The sequence below is a fragment of the Lipotes vexillifer genome, unplaced genomic scaffold (genome assembly GCF_000442215.2).
Source record: "Lipotes vexillifer unplaced genomic scaffold, Lipotes_vexillifer_v1.1 scaffold472, whole genome shotgun sequence".
Taxonomy (NCBI): Eukaryota; Metazoa; Chordata; class Mammalia; order Artiodactyla; family Lipotidae; genus Lipotes; species Lipotes vexillifer.
This window is the reverse complement of record NW_006797698.1, coordinates 338443-345781: the sequence shown is the minus strand read 5'-3', so window position 1 is coordinate 345781 and position 7339 is coordinate 338443.

Sequence of the window (7339 nt, the reverse complement as noted above, 5' to 3'; positions counted from 1 at the left end):
GGCTCTGGGGGGTTCTGCAAAAAGCAGCCCCACCTGTCAGACTTGACAGCTTCCCCGCCCCCCCCCCCCCGATACCTGAAGACAGCATTGTGGTCCACGTTCCAACACCCACAGTTTGGGGAAATCCCTGGCAGGGCAGGACTTCTGCTGTGACTTATGGATCCCGGGAGTGGCCTAAGCTGTTAGTTTTTCCAGCTCTGACTCTGTCCTGACATTTCCTATGTCCCTCATTTTTTCAGTGGCAGCCTTGATACATCACAGAAATTCAAGGAAACTTACCAGGGAAACTTCGGGGACCCCGCCTTAGTGCAGAGTGGATGTATACAATAGCATTGAAGCCAGTGCATACGCGCAGCTGTGTTTTATTCACAACACTGGCCATTGTTATGTTTGTATAGCTTGATATGCAAGGCTTCTTATAGGAAATTCGTTTTCGACACTGTTAGGAGCTGGACTCCAACAAGCTTGTATAATATATTCCACAGTGGTTCTTGGCATCCGGAACCCTGCAGATGCTTCTGGCAGCTCTGTATGGGGACAGACACATGATGCTAGCTGCAGTGCAAAGGCTCTCTGTACTTTGTTGAGAACAAGGCCAACAATCTCAGCAGCGTTTTTGAGATATTGGCTCCTTCTATAAAAACCCTACAGCAGCCTACAGATTTATTTTAAAAATTTTTTTTAATTCTTGAATCTTATTTTATTTATTTACAGATTTATTTTTGATGTTAGCATATGGCTGGCAAAAAATTCACAAACGTCAAAAGGTTTTTGGCAGTGTAGATGTATGCAGTGTGTGGCATTTGATTTTAAACTCGTTTACAAAACTTTTATTTTGGCCTTCACGATGCCAAACACCTATTTCACCCAATACTCACTTTTCAAGTGGCTGTTTTAGTGTCATTCAGAGAACTTGGGTGCGCACATCAATCTTTATTGTAACAAGGGAGAGTTGAGCATTGCAGTTGACCGTGGTCATTGCTGGGCTCATCAAACAATATGCAGACGCTTGTGGAGAAGTCTATGAGGGAGGGATTTCTAACACAGCCACTCACTGTGTAAACTAGGGAAGTTAATCAACTGCTGTCTCAGTATTTTATCTGTCAAATGAGCCGGTTTCTGTCTAACTACCTTGCGAGATTTTTATGAAGTCCCTACTCGATAAAATCCAGAGAGACTAGCTGGGTAGCAACAAAAGCAACATGTGAGCTGAGATCTGTCTGGTGCAAAAAGCTCACCCTTGCTCACACCGGCGTGTTGGTGCCCTGCACATAGACGTTGGACCTCATTTAACGAGTAGAATGGAAGACCAGGTGACTTAGCATTTTCCAAGACGGCAGACCCAAGGCAAGTTTTAATCACAGGTGGGCTGTAGAGGTGCTATCCCAGGGCAGAGAGAGATGGAAAACTGTGGTGAGGGGCGGGTGGGGGGAAGAGAAGGTCACATGGGACTGCCCTGCCCCTGCTTGACGTGGGGCTGCTAGAAGACACCCTGTCACATCCTGGGGCACCTGGATGGCGTTGGACAGGCCATTCAGAGAATCGTGCTTGGGAACAGTCCATTTGAGGGAAGGGAGAGTAAGTTTTCCGCCGCTGGTCGAAGTTGGCTTCATGGAGGTTTACCTGCCCTTCCCCCTGGGTTGTCATCTGCTCCCCACAGCTGCCACTATGATGTGGCAGTTCACCCCAGAGGCTCTGAGTGTCCTGCTGGAGTCCGGGCAGATGCGCAGGTTCTCACCGCAGCCCTGGCCCCTCTGAGGAGTTGACTGTACAGGAAGGAAGAGGTACAGGCTGTCCAGGCTCTGAGTCATGAGGCCACCGCATCAGCTGAAACAGAGAAGCCACTTAGATCCTGGAGTTGGAGGGGGCTGAGGGAATCGGGAGCTGCACAAGGCTGACCTTCAAGCCGTCTGAGGGACAGGGCTTACATTTCTGAGTGTCAGACACATCAAACCCCAAGGTTGCCCGATAGGATCTTGACCAGTGGGTAAAAATCCTGTACTTGTAGCAGCGTGGGGAGGGCTATAGCTTTCTCAAGTGTTAGGAGCCCAACGCCTGTATTTTAGTAACCTTAGGTGGAAAAATGTCTTCTGGCACTTTTATTCGATGGGAAAGGGGCCTTAAAAGTCAAATGCAGTCTACATCTGGCCATAAGCATAATCAGGGTTGGTGACTGTTCATATCGTTGATGAGAACTTTGGCCCCAAACATACCCTTTATTGAACAGCTTCCTCCCCCACTTATTGGATTTCCAGAAATACCATCTTGGTCACATTGAGTCAAGGCAATGTGTTACCTGGAGCAGTGGTCACTCCAGGAGTCTGCACTCCTTGTTTGTTTTAAAGGCACAGCATCTTACCCTTGAAGCACTGTGCTAGATGCTAGATGTGGGAAGAAAAGTACAAGGGAGCTTGGTGTGTGGTCTGTGAAGTTTACACCTGGTTAGCAACAGTACTTAGTAGGCTGTCAGGTGAGCTTCAGCCTCCAGAAGTCCTTGCAGGTCAGATTAGGAATGTTTGATGGGAAAAGAGATGACGGGTAACCACCATTTTACTCTTTGTTTGTATGCACTCGACCTTTCTAGGTTCCTCATATAAGAAGAATGAGTCACACAGTATTCACCCTTCTCTAAATCATTTTGTTTAGCATAATGCCCTCCAGGTTCATCCATGTTGTCATAAATGGCAGAACTTCCTTCTTCTTAAAGGCTGAATAATATTCTACTGTATGCATGTACCACATTTTCTTAACCCATTTATCCATCAGTGGACACTTAGGTTGTTTCTATATCTTGACGATTTGTGAATAATGCTGCAATGAACATAGGGGTGCTGAAATCTCTTTGAGATTCTGATTTCAACTCTTCTGCATAAATACCCAGAAATAAGATTTCTGAAAAATATGGTAGTTTCATTTCTTGAGAACCTCCATACTGTTTTCCACAATGGATGCACCATTTTGCATTCCCACCAACAGTGCACAGGGTAGGTACCATCATTTACCAACTCCCTTTTGTCAACTTCTAGAAGATTCTCATGGGCTTGGGATATTGTGTGTATGTTTTGTTTTGTTTTTTTTTTTTTTTTATTCAGGATCCGAGCTTGGCAGCTTTTTTGAGATATGTGTGTGACTCCCACCTCCCTGTGCCCTTTTTATTTTTCAGTTTTTCCTGGGTCACTAAATTTGTCTTAAGATTGTAAGTGATACAGAAATGCTTTGAGTTTGTCCCATAATTCAGAGTTAGAAATTATTGAATCTTGGATTTTAAATCTTGAGACACCTGTCATTTTATTATTTATTGGTGATTTTCCCCACCCAAACCTCTGCCTCGCACTTGCTTTTAATTTCAATGGTCCTGAAAGATTCAGAAATCCCTGAGGGCAGAAATTTTTCATTTGTGATGCCAACATCAACTTAAGACATTTTGTAAACATTAGTGCCTTCAAAATAATGAAGTCTTGAATTTTCTCACTTTCATTAAAACCAACCACTGAAACAGAGCTTAATGCCTCCCAACTTTGCCCTGTGTCAGGTTATAGCAGCTCAATAATACTATGTAATTTATTTGTGGGAGGCATGTAAAGAAATCTCTCTCTGTGTTCTTACTTTCGTGTCTTTCATTAATTTGCTAACTTGTTGTCACTTTCTCATCACTCTTGGAAAAGCTACTCTGAGATGAAGTAACTTACAGAAGGTCACACATTATATTAATGCTGGTAAGTTTGTCCTCTGGCAGCTAGGTGATTCTTGGAGAATTGGAGAATTCTTTTCTTCTTGTAGCTTGGAGAATAGCTAGCCTGTCACCAGGTCCACTGGAGGAGTACACCAGGAATATTGTATAACTTACCCAGTTGAAAATATTCAGCTGCTTCCGTGAGGTTACAACTCACCCCACAAGATGTAATTCAGACCAACATTTCTAAATACAAGGGGTGCGTGTGAGACCAATTAGCTCCAATTTCTGAGCCTTTGTTTATACTACTCTTCTTGCCTGGGATGCCCTTGCTTCTTTCTTTTTCTTCTTTCTTCTTATTCTTCTTATTCAAAAAAGTCGGAGGGTGGCATGGACATGTATACACTACCACACGTAAGATAGCTAGTGGGAAGCAGCCGCATAGCACAGGGAGATCAGCTCGGTCCTTTGTGACCACCTAGAGGGGTGGGACAGGGAGGGTGGGAGGGAGGGAGAAGCAAGAGGGAAGAGATATGGGGACATATGTATATGTATAACTGATTCACTTTGTTATAAAGCAGAAACTAACACACCATTGTAAAGCAATTATACGCCAATAAAGATGTTAAACAAAGCAAAACAAAACAAAACAAAAAACATTTCCTACTTCTATTGCAAGGTCTGACATAAATTCTGCTTCTGCCATTAAACCCCATCTAGTTATGACACCCATTAATGAGCTTTTTTACTGAGTGCATTTACCACACTTCACGTTTTGCCATCCACTCAAGCCCTGAAAACAGCGTGTCTCACAAGACAGCATCACCTAAGCAACTGGAGGGAGGAATGGCTTTCAAGTTCCTTGTTGAACTTGGCCATGGAGACACTGAGGAAGTACTCATCTGCGGATATTGTGAAAAAGTCCAGAAAGAATTTTTTACCTTCCTATGCCAAAATTCAAGTTTGCTTACTTTACATTTTTAACCCAACTCCCTAATCTGCATTTGTGGCATTGTCTCATGAAGCACATTGGGCAGGAGTTGCCATAATGCACGTGAAGGGCAGTGCTGCATGTCCCCAAGCTGAGGAGCATTTCTGCCTGTGTGTTGTCACAGATACCTTTGCCTGCCTCTCTTTTTTCTGGGGTCTTCATTTTAATTTTTTTTTTTTGCGGTACGCGGGCCTCTCACTGTCGTGGCCTCTCCCGTTGTGGAGCACAGGCTGCGGAAGCGCAGGCCCAGGGTCCATGGCTCACGGGCCCAGCCGCTCCGCGGCATGTGGGATCCTCCCGGACCGGGGCACGAACCCGCGTCCCCTGCATCGGCAGGCGGACCCTCAACCACTGGGGCACCAGGGAAGCCCTTAATTTGTTTTTAATTGCCTATTTAACACACCTAGCAATTAAGGTGAAATGGCTCTTTGACAAATGTGAGTACATTTTAATTAGTGCTAATTGCTTATGTTAATTAAAAGTAATGCTTTATATTGTGTTATTGGTATTCTTTTTTTCTTTTTTTTGAAGTTGCCATGCCATATGTTGTATCTTTACAGGAGCTTATCAACATAGACTCTGTCACATTGTATACAGTTATATATATATATATATTTTTCACACACACACACACACACACACACACACACACACACACTGTATTTTATTTTTACAAGAGATAAATAAACTGACGCCAAGCATTGTAAATGGATGATCGCAACAAAAGCAACAATGACTGCAATTACCAAACACGAAACACACTCACACTGTGTCATAATATTGACATTCAGTCCAGGAATCCTCCACTGTAACAGCTCCTTTACTTTTCAGTGAAAATTGATTTGTATATTTTTTGCCTCTGAGTCCTTGTGGGATTTTTATTTTTTATTCAAACAGAAAGTCACAAAAATTATAATCACCCTCATCAGTTCACTCAGTCCCATGTAATTAATTGTTTTTTTCATCTTGATCTTTTGTTAGCACTTTTATGAGTTCATCAGTTTTCCATTAGAGTTCTGAAAATGCTTATTCATTCAGTTCAGCAGTATAGTCAGTTACCAGAAACCTGTACTTGTCAGCCTTTTCCATGAACTCCTTGAAGATGAAACCCTTTTATAGGAACATTTTTGCAAAAGCATCAGAGTACACCCAGAACTGTCTGTAAATGACAAAAAACTTAAAAATGACCACAGTTAAAGATTTGATGAAAGTTCATAATAATGCAATTGAGAAGGAAATTTAGTTATTTCTGAGATATACTTTTTTTTTTTTGCGGTACGTGGGCCTCTCACTGTCGTGGCCTCTCCAGTTGCGGAGCACAGGCTCCGGATGCGCAGGCTCAGCGGTCATGGCTCACGGGCCCAGCCGCTCCGTGGCGTGTGGGATCTTCCCGGACCGGGGCACGAACCCGTGTCCCCTGCATCGGCAGGTGTACTCTCAACCACTGCGCCACCAGGGAAGGCCTGAGGTATACATTTTAAAGTAATAACTAGAATTATGACTTATAACATTATACCAGAACATATAAGATTTTTAGAAATTTCATGTAATGTCTGAAACATTTATATTAACGTATTTCCATACAAATAACCCAAAGAAAGTTTAGTATTCGTTGTTTTTGTTTGTTTGTTTGTTTGTTTATACAGCAGGTTCTTATTAGTCATCAATTTTATACACATCAGTGTATACATGTCAATCCCAATCGCCCAATTCAGCATGGCATTCTCTTATAGAAAACTGAATTAATGAGTGCCGATCAATCCTGCTACAAAGGGACTTTGCTTTGTACTCATTCGGACTTTAGGGCATGCAGTTCATGGAGAATGAAAACATACGGCTAGGACTTGAGGCCAGGGTAAGAGGAGAGGCAGCTGATTTGGTTGCTGGCTTGGCCCACTCCCCCGAGTTTGGAAGATCCCTGAGAGTCCTTGGTGAGGGGTGGTCTGGGCTACTGCATCAGTAGGTTCAGCAAGGAAGAGGAACGTCCTTAAATTAGGATAATTTCTGGAGGATTTAATAATGGGACTATTTATAAGGGTCTGGGTTGGGTAAAGGGGGGTCACAGTGGACAGAGCTGTTACCACCCTTAGGTCAGAGGGACGGGGGTGGCGGAAAGGTTACCAGAACCTGGAACCTGGAATGATAGGTTCATTTAGGGAAGGCTGCTTTTAGAAAATCAATGACCATTGCGTGGGGGGTACATTCAAATTGAAGCAAGTTTGCCGGGATGGGTTCGAGGACTCATAGCCTGTCCTCACCTGCCTTTTCCCCTCTGAATTCCTGCTAGGGCACCCCAGTGGCTGAAACACCTGGGAGTCAGTGATGAGATTTCTATGAGTCAGACTTCTGGGGCAGAGAGCAGAGGGAGAGTGGATCTGTATAACTAAACACATATACCCAGCACCGCTATAGCAGAAATTCCTCGACCTCTAGACAAACCTGGGCTGCGTGGACCAGAGGGCTGAAGGTCCTTGTGGGAAAGGACTGGGGGAATCATTCCCGGGTGCACCTGCCAGAGCGTTGCAGGGTCCTTTCCCCTGGGGACACAGCCTCCTCTCAGCCAGTGTGCTCCAGGTTTGAGAAGTGGGTCAGTGAGGACCCTGGGCGAGGTGTCACGACGTTTTCCTGGGCAGCTGCTCCCAGCCTCCTGTCAACTACACTCATGGTGGTTGCAC